The 14,571-nt window shown below is 35.9% G+C and overlaps 2 protein-coding genes and 1 non-coding gene across 4 annotated transcripts in view; 1 reads left to right on the plus strand and 2 right to left on the minus strand.

Annotated features, from left to right (window-relative positions):
- Nucleotides 1-14,571, minus strand: part of LOC126977843 (peptidyl-prolyl cis-trans isomerase FKBP8) — a 323,871-nt gene that overhangs the window by 158,799 nt on the left and 150,501 nt on the right. The gene's annotated exons all lie outside the window — the stretch shown is intronic.
- LOC126977836 (protein dead ringer) overlaps nucleotides 1-14,571 on the minus strand; it is a 199,790-nt gene that overhangs the window by 107,467 nt on the left and 77,752 nt on the right. The gene's annotated exons all lie outside the window — the stretch shown is intronic.
- Nucleotides 13,039-13,112, plus strand: Trnas-cga (transfer RNA serine (anticodon CGA)). The gene has a single exon. It is a non-coding gene; the product is annotated as a tRNA-Ser (tRNA).

Genomic DNA, 14,571 nt, shown 5'->3' on the forward strand with positions numbered 1-14,571 from the left:
CTAAGAAATGACTACAAATCCCCGTAGTTGGCGTGAAACTATTGTCATATTTACTCAATGGCCGCCGGTAGTAGGCACTCAGTTCAATGTCCGAGATTTTTTCTGTTCCGCCACCGAACTTCAGTAAAAAAAACTGATTCGCGTTCTATTTGCCACTGGGTCAATGTTACGCGCTGGCATATCGCATACTAGGTATTACAGAAAGTTTGTTTCGTTTGGCATTGAGTTTTACACTAATATACGTAGCGCCCAGTCTATTTTGATTTATCTACTAGTTTATATTAGTACAACGAATTAATTATGTAAATTAAATTGATTAGCTTATTACCTAGCTGCCTTACCTGTAACTAACAAAGAAATAAGGTAATAAAATACTATAGTAAAAAATTTAACGTGTGAATTCGTTTGTTCTTACATCTTATTTATCAGTCGAAATTTTAAACAACACTAGCTCACAAAACAAACCTGAAATAAATTTGTTACTAATAAAAAGATCAACAAACGAATAAATTGTTTCAATAACGAGAACCTGTTAATGAGAATGACGTATGCCGTAATCAACGTCAAAATAAAACCAAGAATGTATTAAAAATAGCGAACATCGGGCAACACCATCTATTGTTTACAGAAAATCAAATCACAGTTTTATGTGCGGATAGACGCGTTCCGTTCACGGGTAGGGAGATAAATTATTGAAATTGATAAAACAATACCGATAGTAGCACAGTTGGGATGGTCGTAAAGAGGAAACGTTCCAACCGATCTTTGTGATCGCCGCTGTATAAACAAATCGAGCGCACGCGCTGTGACGCATATCGTGCGGGCGAGCGCTGGCAAATGATGGAAACGCTTGATGCGATCAAATCTGTCAAATGTCATTGGAGATTTTGACGTGACATCACAGTTGTAAAAATAATAATGAATTAAGGGTATGTTCCGATATGCACTGCGAGCACTGCACAGTGCTATCACTGTAGATAAATTCGTGAGCACTGCCGTTTTCGAGGTAAGGTACTCGCAGTACTTACAGTTTAGTCCCAAATATTTTTTATTTGACAGTACTCCAACAACAGTTTTTTTAATGAACTAGAAAACTTTAATACACTAATTTTAATGCTGCGTCAAAAAATGCGGCTGACAGTATACGGGGTTGCGTTCCGTTTTAAATAGTAACCAGTAAAACTGGCTATATATACTGGCTAACGGCTTCACAGTATACTAAATTGACGTCACACTGTACAGTGGTCGCAGTGCATATCGGAACTTACCCATAATATCATCCAATGTTTGGGTTTTGCCTACTATAATGTATTTTTTTTATGGAATAGGAGGACAAACCAGCGTACGGGTCACCTGGTGTTAAGTGATCACCGCCGCCCACATTATCTTGCAACACCAGAGGAATCACAAGAGCGTTGCCGGCCTTTAAGGAAGGTGTACGCGCTTTTTTTGATATCTCATTGATTTAATATCATTCAAGTTATTGGCTGCTGGGATTATTAATTAACATCCCATCAATTCACCAGCAAGATTTGAAACGCAATACTTTGCCTTTCATACATACCTACTCGAAAGACCAATATTTTTTTCAATATTATCTAGTCAGGATTTAATAAAATTATATTAACCTACAATTCAGCATTCAGATGTTCGAAAGCTTAGAAATTTCAATGAAAACTTGGAATCAACAAATGTACACAAAATAAATGTGTTTATTTGTTTTAATCAAGCTCATTAGTGTATTCGACGAACTTTTGTAATTAAAGCGTGATCAAAGAGATAGTAATTGTTTTGACAGAGCAATAGCTGGGTTCCGTGTATTGAGACTTAAGGGTTCTCTTATGTGAACCATATTGTAAGCGCATTGTGGATTATCCTTCTTGTTACAGATACGAGGAAGTGACAATTGAAACTTTAATGGCGATAAGAAGCAGCTTGAATAGATTACTCATTCTACTTAGTTATTAATATCCGTTACAAAGCGTATTATTCACCTCCAGGCTACCTCAATCTGCTATATTACGATAATATAAGTTTTACCTAGTTATTTTTTTTTAAATAAGCAAATACCAGCCAGTTTGGCTGATTTTCGCTAGTTTAGTTTTGAGCGCCATCTTGTGGTGCAGATTGATAATAGTTTTCGAGTGCTAGTAATAGCTGTCAAATAGAATTATTTTTCAAACTATTGTAGCGAAAAGTTATTGCGATTCATTGAGTACATTTGACGGATTAAAAATATATTTAATTATCATTATAAATTATTATCTTATAAAAATACATTCCACAATGCCAGTTAAATATAAATTATGATTTAATTTCGAGAGCATAGCCCATTTATGAATCGTTACACTTCAGAAATAGCCGGGATACTGAAATTTATGTGATCTGTGATAATTTGAGGCAAAGGTCAGGTTGAGGACAAAAAATCGGCGCCTCGTTCAGGTCAAACAGTTTCGTTTTACAGAAATATTCAATGATATTTAACGTGAGACTGACGAATATTTTACCATTATTATTCAGCCCGCGTTGTGTTTGCAAAAATATCGAAACCTAGTCGACTTTAGTTATTGTTAGTTAGTTATTAATAATGTAGGGATGTGGGTACATTCGTTTCGGAGCGTAAGGTGTAAAAAAAAGAAATTTTCGATTTTTCTTTTATTCCCTTAATGTTTGTGCGATGAGAGTAATTTTCATTGGCTAATGATCAATTAATGGCGATAAAAATATATAATGTAGCGATTTTTATAATAAATACTACTCAGTTATGATTTGTGAGATTAAAATAATATTAATAAATAATAATATCGGCTATTAAAATAAGATAATATGACTCATAATTGCTAGGAACATTCTATATACCTATTTTAAGCTAATTAATAAAAAAAATATAAAAACAACCAACTTCAAAAACACTATTGCAAAACAACAGATATAAAATGTAATAAAAAGTATAAAAATTGACTTGACTTGAATTTGACTTCCCGACTTTATTTTCCACCGAAATGGTAACTTCTTATACGATAAAGATATATAAGTTAAAAGAAGTAAAACGTTTAAAAATAAAGAATTTTATCGAACGTTCCATAGGTAAGCCTGTAAACACGTTATAGCTTATATAGGTTTACACCATCGATAAGCGTTTTATTATGAATAAGGCGGTTAATATATTATAATAACTACATGTTATAGTTACTTGCTTGCTTGTAATTGGATTCAAGCGACAATAATCATGGAAACTTACAATTTTTTTATGGAAAAGCAACACAAACAAGCGTACGGGTCGCCTGGTTTTAAATGATCACCGTTGCCCACACTCATCTGCAACACCAGAGAATCACAGGAGCGTTGCCGTCTTTTAAGGAAGGTGTACGCGCATTTTTTAAGGTACTCATGTCGTATAGTCCCGAAAACACCGCACAAGGCAGCCCATTCCAAAGCTTCGTAGTACGCGGAAGAAAGCTCCTTGAAAACCGCACTGTGGAGGACGTCCACACACCCAGATGGTGGGGATGATATCCTAATTTGTGGCATGTCGTGCGAAGATAGAATGCAGCGGCAAGAATCAGTTGAAACAGCTCTTCGTTCCGAAGATGTGCGAGAGTTACCAGTATCAAGCACGCGTAGTCTACGGTCAGTATTCAAGGTGTACCAATGATCGTGATCCTAGATCAAGTATATTATGTCTCTGTCTGCATAACTGTGCATAAAAGAGATAGAATACATTTAATCACGGATTACACTGGCCAGCTCTGAGTAAGCCGCAATAAAACGGTTGACTGGTGCAAAAGGTATTAAATTATTTATTATTAAAACTTAGATACTGTGCAGCCTAGCGAATCTCTCTGAGAAAAAAGGGATTCACTCGATTGTATGAAACGTGCAGACACTAATAGATTGACAGATGACGGCTATACTCTTGTAAAAAAACTGAGATAACTGAAATCCATTACATTTTAAGCGAATGTTCGCTTTCAAACTTAGCCGGATTATACTTCGTCGCTAATCGAAATACTGTAGGATACTTAAATACTACTATTTCAAACTTATGTCAAATCACTGCACGTTTCATACTAAACTAAATTTCAATTTTTACTTAGGCAGTCCCGCTTCTTATTACGTAGTATTTACATCCTCTTTGGATTTGTGTAATTTTATTGGATTGCATATCAATTAATAAAGTTGATTGCATGAAAAATAAAAGCTTAGAGTAGAAAGGATTTTTCTCAGAGTACGGGTCACCTGGTGTTAATTGATCACCGCCGCCCACATTCTTTTGCAAAACCAGAGGAATCACAAGAGCGTTGCCGGCCTTTAAGGAAGGTGTACGCACTTTTTTTGAAGGTTCCCATGTCGTATCGTCCCGGAAACACCGCACAAGGAAGCTCATTCCACAGCGTTGTAGTACGCGGAAGAAAGCTCCGTGAAAACCGCACTGTGGAGGACCGCCACACATCCAGATGGTGTGGATGATATCCTAACTTGTGGCGTGTCGTGCGAAGGTGGAACTTAATGTATTGTAGAGGAAGTTAAAAAGTAGAATAAGATAGTATTTGTTTATTTTTCATTAGTGACGTGCTTCTAAAGTTTTAAGCCTATGAAATAATGAGAATCCATATAAATAGCCTGAATGCCACGAATACTAAATAGACGCGAATAAAGTTTCTTACCGTCTCGTATACCATTCATGAGTAACTTATCGTGTGGGGAGCGGAGGGGAAATCACACCTTTAGGTCGCGAATCGAATTTCGCAATAAACACCGACAAAGCGTCCGCGGCAAAGCCTTATAAACAATTACTACACATTACGCGTTGCTCTAATTGTGTCGGCAACGCGTACAGTGCCGTATCGGCAAACACGATTTAAATCAATTTGTACGTAGCCATTGTTCTTAATATTGATTTGTTTTTCATTTGACCGCCTGCAACGCATAGCTGTTCGAATTGGAAACAGCACTGGAAGTGCTCCGTGCACGGCTAGATCATTTGGCGTTGCGTAGAGACGTCGCTTCTACCGCATATTATATCAGGAAGAGAATTCCCAAGAGCTGTTTTACTTGATTCCTGCCGCCGAATTCCACCTTCGCACGACATGCTACAAATTTTGATATCATACACTTTACCAGTGTGAGGCTCATTTGCACAGGATGCCGGCTAGATTATTGGTACCACAACGACGCCTATTTCTGCCGTGAAGCAGTAATGTGTAAACATTATTGTGTTTCGGTCTGAAGGGCGCCGTAGATAGTGAAATTACTGGGCAAATATACTTGACATCTTATGTCTCAAGGTGACGAGCGCAGTTATAGTGTCTCTCAATATTTTTGGGATTTACAAGAATCCTGAGCGGTGATTAAAAATTAACCGTACAGTTTCTAAACATGATAAGTAGTTTGCGCGATAGATTTTTTTTTAACAAAATATAACAATAAAAATATACTAATCCTGTACAGGCTAAGCACTTTATTACAAATTAGCTGACCCGGCAAACGTTGTTTTGCCATATAAAGTATAATTCACGCGATAGTTTTATAAGTAATAAAATATTGCCTGTACATCATTTTGTTGTATTGTCAATAGTTTTTGCAGTTTTAGGTAGGTTTTCGATTTTACACCTTGTGTTACAAAATAGCAATTTTATTACGGATCCCTAATTTGAAAAAAAAACCTAGCCTTATAGCCTTCCTCGATAAATGGAATACCCAACACTGAAAGAATCATTCAAATCGGACCAGTAGTACCAGAGATTAGCGCGTTCAAACAAACAAACAAACACTGCAGCTTTATAATATTAGTATAGATTGTGTCTTCAACACCGAGTTTGTCCTACACCATGTCTACAGATCATTTCATTGGCGACCTGTCAATAATTCAAAAAAGCCAACCCACATTAAAATGAGACAAAAACAACGATAACCCTAAAATAATACAATTTGTTCTTTATATTTACATTATCGCGTCAAAAGCCCACCGCCCTTCAAATGTTGAGACAGAATAATAATATACGCAGCATCCCCGCACAGCAAAAACTATTATGTTGTAAATTTAAAATGAGAACAGGATATGATAACCCGTGGGTCGCATGCATCCACCCGCCATGCCAGTCCATGCACACATATGCATAGTAATGCAGATGCACACTGCAATACGATGTGAGAATGATAACATTGAAATTACTACTAAACGGTATTATCATACGATAGAAATGAGTGGTTTATAACACCTGCACGGCATTTCAGAAATATTAAGGCAATTTAAAGCAATTTAGATTAACATGTGATTAAAATAAAAATGTTATTACCTGTAACGGCCTTTCCCAATATTCAGTCTATCTCTTACTTGAGATAAAAATCGTAACTATCGTTGACTTTTCTGGCCCAATAAACTTATCGACGGTAACTCACCTTATCCGTACACGCCGTCTGTCAATGGGACGACGTATAGCTTACCAGCGATAGAATTTTGTATGGAAATTGCGATTCACGCGTCCCAATTTAAAGCGATAAGAATGACTTATCGGTTATATTGGGACAGTTTCAGATTATTGACCGCTAATTACTGACAGTAGAAGGTAGTAATTTATATCTATCTGTAGATAGTATATTGGGAACGGCCGTAAGTTGGTTAGAGTATTGGTAGATCAGTGCTAAATCAAAATAACGCTACTGTTATGAGTGTAAAGGTCTTAAAATCATCTTCCAAGAAATATTAAAGCGTTGCCTAAAAATTATATTTAAAAAAAGTTATTGATAGTACTTTATTATAGTAACATAAGATAAATGATAGTTTAAAACAATTCGATTCACCTACTGACTCACAGAAATGTACAATTTTGATTATTACTGATAATGTAATTAAAATTATCGTAGTAACTGTTAGGACTAATTATTGACTTAATTATAAATTTCAACAATTTATATTATATATATATTCTTAAGGTCATGTTATGACCCTGGTTTTAAAATAATAAAATGATTTTAAAAGAACAATTATTGATTTTCTTGCCAATTTTTCTCAACGCAAGCAACTTGTAACGATGAGTACTGTTATAAATTTTATTGGCGATTCAAATATTTGCACGGTCTTAACGTAGTTTTCTCCCTTTTTCTTTATATGATCGTGTACATACGTTTTAGTCTTAGATAAATTATACGTCTAGATAGAGTCTCTTGCTGTTAGACAACCGATAAAAACAGGCCAGGAATATTAGTACAGTGTGCGTGACAACTGAAAAGCTATTACACACGCAACTTGTATGACAATTTGTGGTAGTGTGCCTGCATTTCTCAAAAAAGAGGTAAGTCCTAAACTCAATTTTTTTCCGTAGTTTTCACAGCTGTCATAGTCTTTCTAGACATATAAATGATCTAAAGTCTTTGTTGACCTATCCTAACACTTCTACAATCTAATTATCTCAACTCGAACAGTACAGATAGCACAGAAATCCGAATATAACAGATAAAATTGAAATACAGCTTAATATAACAGTATCCTGAACGGTATTGGGTCATTTTTTGTTCGTTAGATTTATATATTTTTTGCCCAGGGTGGCAATCTGGAAATTCTGAAGTAATCTCAAGTCGAGAGCGGAGAGGCACATGTGCAGACCGGGCGCGACGGCGATAAACATTTTATTGAAATGCAAGCAAAAACTACCAACCAAATGTTTGGTACCGATTCGAGGGTTATACCGAATATGGAGGAAGTTGTTCGTACGATGAGGTTTACTAAACTATATCGTTATGTGTTCGCTATAAGCTTCTATAGCACGTTTATTGTAAGAATGGGTAACGGACTGTATAAAATTTAAATCTGTTGGTTCCTAATTTATTAATTGTAATTGTTTCAAGTAATTAAAATTATATTTACGTATAGAAGATACGAGCCACGTCATTAAATTTCATAGCAGTAAAATGGAAGGCTCCTTTGCACAGGATGCCGGCTAGATTTTGGGTACGATGTGTAAGGATTACTGTGTTTCGGTCTGAAGGGCGCCGTAGTTAGTGAAATTACTGGGCAAATGAGACTTAACATCTTATGTCTAAAGTTGACGTGCGCAATTGTATTACCGTTCAGAATTATTGTGTTTTTTAGGAATCCTGAGCGGCATTGCATTGTAATGGGCAGGGCGTATAAATTACCATCAGCTGAGCGTCCTACTCGTCTCGTCTCTTTTTTTCATAAAAAAAACAGGTGCCACAGATAAGTTAAAACTCACGAATTGTGAATATTGAAACGATATTTTTAAGGTTTTGATGTTCGTCCTGGGTATGTGAGTAAAGAATCTCTGTGAAGAAAGTATGTGAGTACTTACTAATCAAGTCAAGATCATTACATTTATCTAGAAGCCCGCTGAGTTTGTTGCGCCCGTTCTTCCCAGGTCTGAGGCATACTTTTTGGAATAGGTGGTAGTTTTTGACTTTTAATAAGTGATATCACATCCTATTTTGAATACTTGAATTTGGACCTATCCATGACGATCTGACTTAAAATAAAACCTAATAGGCCAACAATGGTGAATATCTGGTGATGTGAACGTCAAGTCGGAACACGATTAGATACCCTATTAGTCCTAAACTTCATAATAAATACTTTTTTAAATTTTACCATTCGAATATTAAATCAAGGTCAAAACTACAAAAGACTACCAAATAGTGAGAAGTACCTTTTAAGTAACATTGAATTACATTTACTTTCCCCAAATAAAACAATGTTAATATGAGAATGTGCCATTAAATAATATGTATTTTTTTTCTAAATTTCAATAGAGAAACCGGACTGTTTCTATCCAACACCTATGTGAATCAGGAAAATCAGTCGAAGGTAATTTTGTTAAACGAACAAAGTTGGCTTATAAATGTTATAAAAGTCCAACCAGACAAAGTCGCAGGTAGAAGCTAGCTAAAATATATTATAAAAAATAAACGAATAAATATTAAAAACAATCACGCAAATTATCTTGCCCCAAGATAGGCATATGACGCAAAGTTTTATGGGTTCCAAGTTAACGAAATATTCATATTCATCACACAAATGTAAGCACCAACCGGGATTCGAACCCTGGACTCCTAACTTGTGAAACCAGGGCCACCAACAACTGGGCCATATGGATCGTCAAATATATAATTGATAGATTAAAAGTATTATTCATAATCGACATAAACAAAATGTTTGCAAAGTCGACGCGTGTGCTCAGCGGAATTCCCTCTCGTTTTGGAGAGAGGGCCGCGTAAGGGCTGCTCCAAGTTACGGGGGAGTGATCTTGAAATAGCCCAGCACGGGACACGGGAGCATCTGTCGGATATAAATAGTACCCTCAGTGGTATCAAGGACGAAAGTGTTTATGTAATCCGTTTGTGAATCTGTCCGTATGCAACGGGCGTTCTTTTGTGATATCGTTAAATGAATCTACCTATAAGAGCTGCTGCGTTTGGGCAAAGGTTTTCTGCAAAGGGGTTTTTTTTTAATATGGGACGAGACGAGCATTTGATGGTAATTTATACGCCCTGCCAATTACAATGCAGTGCCGTTCAGGATTCATGGTGAATATCTCAGAGCTCAAAGATATAATTCATTCCTCTTGAAATCGGCTAATTCGACACAAAATATCACGCAATCAAGCAGTATCAATATTAATAATAACTGAAACAAAACTAGCACTGAAACGAGTATTAAATTATGTTTGCGTCATTGAAAATGTTTCATTATATTTGATATTCAATTAGAAATGAGAGTTAAACGTGTATTTATAGTGATGCATAGTGCATCGGTCATTCGAGCCGGTAATGTGTGTTGATTTGACGCATGCGGTGCAGATTCAAGCCAGGTTATTTCAACGTGGAGGACGAAGGTTTAATTCACTTCCAGTCGACCCATTTACAAATAGATTCGACTATTCGACAATATTGTTTTTTTATGGGACAAAGACGTACAAGTAGGGTTACCACTTAACCATCTTTGTGCTGCAGAAGATGGCTATTCGCGCGATTTATAAGTCCTTATGAATCATTAAGAGAAAATTTTAAAGAAATGAACATTTTGACTGTTGCTTCTCAATACATTTTTGATAATGTTCTGTATGTACACAAGCACATTGAGGAATTTTCTAGAAACTGTGACATTCATAATGTTAACACGAGGACCAAACATAAACTTGTTATGCCTACTACTCGGTTGGGTCGAGTTAGTAAGTCTTTTGTTGGGCGATGTATATGCTTCTACAATATGATCCCAGAAAATGTACAAAACAAATGTGTTACGAAATTTTAAAGAATTGTTAAAAAACGTTTGTGTAGGAAAGGTTACTATAGCATGAATGATTTTCTTAATGACACCACTGACTTGGAATAAAGCGAACACCCTCAGGCTGTTTAATTAAAAAAAATTAATGTACGATATCACGTCATTGTAATCCATATTTTTATATAAAAAAAAAACCCGCTGAGTTTCTTGCGCCCGTTATTCTCAGGTCTGCTGCAGTCTCTTTTGAATGGGTGGTAATTTGACATTCAATAAGTGATTTTGAATCCTATTTTGAATAAAAATATTTGAATTTGAGTAATTTGAAAAGTCCTGACAAAAAACCTGACATTTCGATGAAAGTACGGACTTTCAAGTTGATCTTGTTTAGATTTCGTTTTAAAGGTTAAATTCCCCCTTAAAAATAAAGAAATGTAATATTTCTAAAATAAAGGATGCCTTCAATTGTTACACGTACTTACGTATAACTTACTTAGCTAAAATAGAACGCAATAACTTTTGATTTTCATGCATAATTTACGTTTGTTCATCACCTACGTATAATTTATATTGTCTTCAACATTGTATCAATATGATTTCATATTTGCGTTATCTTTTGTATTCTAAAAAGGGAAATACAATGTTTGCGGATATGTGGGTGCTTGTGCAATAATTATTAACGAGGCAATAAAATTATTTGTGACAAACGTGAATTTATTGCGCCGCCATTTTGAATTTCATAGAGCAAAATAAGTACGTACTCTTTTACTTATTTTATGGCTTGCTTGATGCTGTTTCTGTCATCGCGGACTTGGACAATCGAATACATTTTAACTTTGATACGTCAAATTATTCATAATCTGTGACCAAATACTGCGAGCCGTACTTCAGAGTTTCTTAGTGAGAAATTCTTTATTCCTTGCGTGCCCACTTCATTTTGTACCAGGTATTGGTCGGGACTGAGCCGTCATGCTTGGCTCAAGTCGCCTCGAATCGTATAAGGGAGCATGATGAGTCAGAGCAAAACTAACCGAAGTAAATAATTCACAAATAACATTGAAGTAAATTATAAAAAAGTTGGAGAAAATTAATTCAAAATTCACGATAGCAAAAATTAGACTACCTATTTTTGAATTTTAAAAAACAGATATGTTTTATATCTGCAGGTACCTAGTCATTATGTTTAACTGTAAACAATGATTATTTAATAGAATACACAATCATCAATCAATCATCATCTTGGAAGACCTCCACTGCTGGTCAAAGGTCTCCCTCAAATATCTCCACGACGATCCGTCCTACGCACCCTCATCCAACGTATTCCCTACCAACACCGAGCCTTCCGGTACGTGGTCGCCATTCGAGGACTTTTCTGCCCCATCTGTCCGTCGAACTTTGCACCCTGCCACTTCAGTTTCGCAATCATTTGAATACATAATATCCTAAGAATAAATATATTTAACATGTACCAACATAATACCGTAGCAGTTATGAATATAATACACAGACCGCTCAATGTTATCTTGTGGGCAGTAATTAGTTGATATCTCGTTGAGACGTGTGTTATAATTGTTCTAAACAAACGAGACACATAATTATAATGGAGTAGTGACCAATCACAGCTCAGCTGATAACCTAGTCATTATTTACTATGAAGGTGTATAAGTATTACTATATATTATTTACATAGCAAACAACGCGTGCGAGAGATAAGAACATGAAAAGCAAAGCGAATCTATTGTGATTGTTACTGATTTTGAGTGACAAGTCGTAAACAGTCAGCCGCACTTGACTCTTCAAAGAAAAACAATAATTGGTTACGCGTTGTCGGGGTTTGAGGTCGTCTGTAAGCCAGTATATTCTTAGTCTATGGAAGTATCTATAAGGTAGTGGCAATGAGTTTGTTGCTACTTCTTCTCATTAGCTCAACCTATTTACCAAGTTTCAACAGTATAGTTATTATAGTTTTGGAAAAAAGTGTCTGTGAATGCTGTGACATACGGACGGACAAACAGACAGACACGACGAATCTATACGGGTTAAGTTTTTTGCCAATTGACTAGGGTTCTATTCATTCATAGGCTATTAGGGTTCCATCCTAAAAATCGAAACTTATAATCTAATGAGTTTACTTAGGTACTTAGTTCTTGGCAAAACTTAATGTCTACTGGGAAAAGAACCGCAAAGAAAAACACAGCAAACAATTTTATTACAGGCTAGAATTACATTTTTTGTTGGTAGCCTATCGATATGAATTCGATAACCGAAGCCACATTAGTATGTGGCGAGCGAGGATCGAAACAGAAGCCGGTGAGAGCCAACAGTTCTAACTATTACGCAGCAACCCTTTATGACAAATTATAGAAAACTGCTTATTTCATTACAAAAGTTTAAAGTTAAAACGTAAAGTTTAAAATACAGTTAACGAAGACCAAAACATTTATGTAAGCGACAGTTTAAAGCGGCTAATTGCGACGAGAAATCTATTTAACGATAATGGACTCATCAAAGTAAAAAACAAATAAGGTAATGGCCGAGATTCCGTACATTGTTGGACTCCTGATTTAGTAACTTTAACTGAGAATATGTTATGTTTTTAAAGTGATAACCCTCACTTCTAGGATTAATACGCAGATAAAATTTGAAAAACAAAATTTTATGAACGATGCGGGACTCTCGGGATATTGTTTAGCAGGTTATTGGGGTTGAGCAGGTTATCAACTGTAAAGTGGATCCTGAAGATGAAGCCACAACCTGAGAGTTGAACAAAGCAAACAATATTTTATAGCGAGGCGGTACTCGAACGGTTAGCTCAGTTGATTAGAGCACCGGCACCGAACGCCGGAGGTCGTGGGTTCGAGTCCCGCATCGTTCATAAAATGTTGTTTGTCAAATTTTATTTGTTTGACTAAGAATGTCCATAAATGAACATCATAGCGGAGTATATATCTTTATATATATAATTCTTGTGTGCGTGTGTGTCACTGAACTCCTTCTAGACGGCTGGACCGATTCTAATGAAACTTTCTGTGTGTATTCAGGTGGATTCGAGAATGGTTTAGATTCACAATTGAACTACCTCCTAAATGGCTGGACCGATTTTGATGATATTTTTGTGTGTTCCAGTGAATATGAGATTGGTGTGTGTCTTCAGGTGGATTCGAAAATGGTTTAGATTCAAAATTAAACTACCTCTTAAACGGCTGGACTGAATTTGATGACTTTTTTGTTTGTTTCAGTGAATTTGTGATTGGTTTAGATTCTCAATTCCGCCCATATAAGTAATATAATTCTCCTGCTCATGTGTATGTTAGTGAACTGCTCCTAACGGCTGGACCGATTTTTCAAATTTAAAACATGTGTACAGGACAACGTCTGTTGGGTCCACTAGTAATATGTATTTCTTAAACGATTCTAATACAAAATGAAGATATAAAGATGTCTACTTAAACAGGGTTATTGTGTATGTATAAAGTATTTAATTTTACACTAGATTTGTTACAGCAATAGATAGAATAGTTAATCTGGAATGATCTATTTATCTATGAATTGTATTTTTGCATTTCGATGCAGATCCTATGTTGATGCATCTACATCAAAAAATATCGCGTTTACATCTGAACATATTCAACAAAGGTTACATTTCTTAAATCAGGAATTTTTCTGAAAGGGGTAGACAAACGAGCTTACGGGTCCCCTGATGTTAAGTGATCACCGCCGCTCTTTTCTCTTGCAACACCAGAGGAACCACAGGAACGTTGCCGGTTATTTAGAAAGGTGGTCGCAGTTTTTTGAAGGTCCATGTCGTAGCAAAAACTGAGCAATTTGATAAGATGACCAGATACTAGGTAGGTATAGTTTTAGGTAAAGAAGTCAACCCTAATGTCGTTAGAAGAGGTAAGAGTCACGCCATAGAAAGAGAGGCAACTTCTAGGTAAATAAAAATGTATGTTGGTAGCGCTGTGCAATCTGAATTACGCCTTATTGTATGACCGCCAGAGTCCCTATTTCTTTAATTGTTTGCGGAGTGAGGCTTCCGTACTTTTACTACGAGTATTATATATTCTTTGGCAGTGCGAAGTGATCTATCCGTACACAGAGCACCGACAGTTCGAGCAGCTCTGCGTTGCACACGATGCACTATATTTGAAACAATCATAAATAAATAAGTAAGTCAATAATGTTTGATGTAATCCTATAAAGAATCATTGACAGCAAAATTTCAAGAAATTAACATCTTGACACATAAGTGAATTTGCTAGAAGCTGTCATAACCATAATGTTAACACCAGGAACAGACATAAGCTTATAATGCCTACTACTCGGCTAAGTCG

Source organism: Leptidea sinapis, chromosome 46 (genome assembly GCF_905404315.1).
Source record: "Leptidea sinapis chromosome 46, ilLepSina1.1, whole genome shotgun sequence".
NCBI lineage: Eukaryota > Metazoa > Arthropoda > Insecta > Lepidoptera > Pieridae > Leptidea > Leptidea sinapis.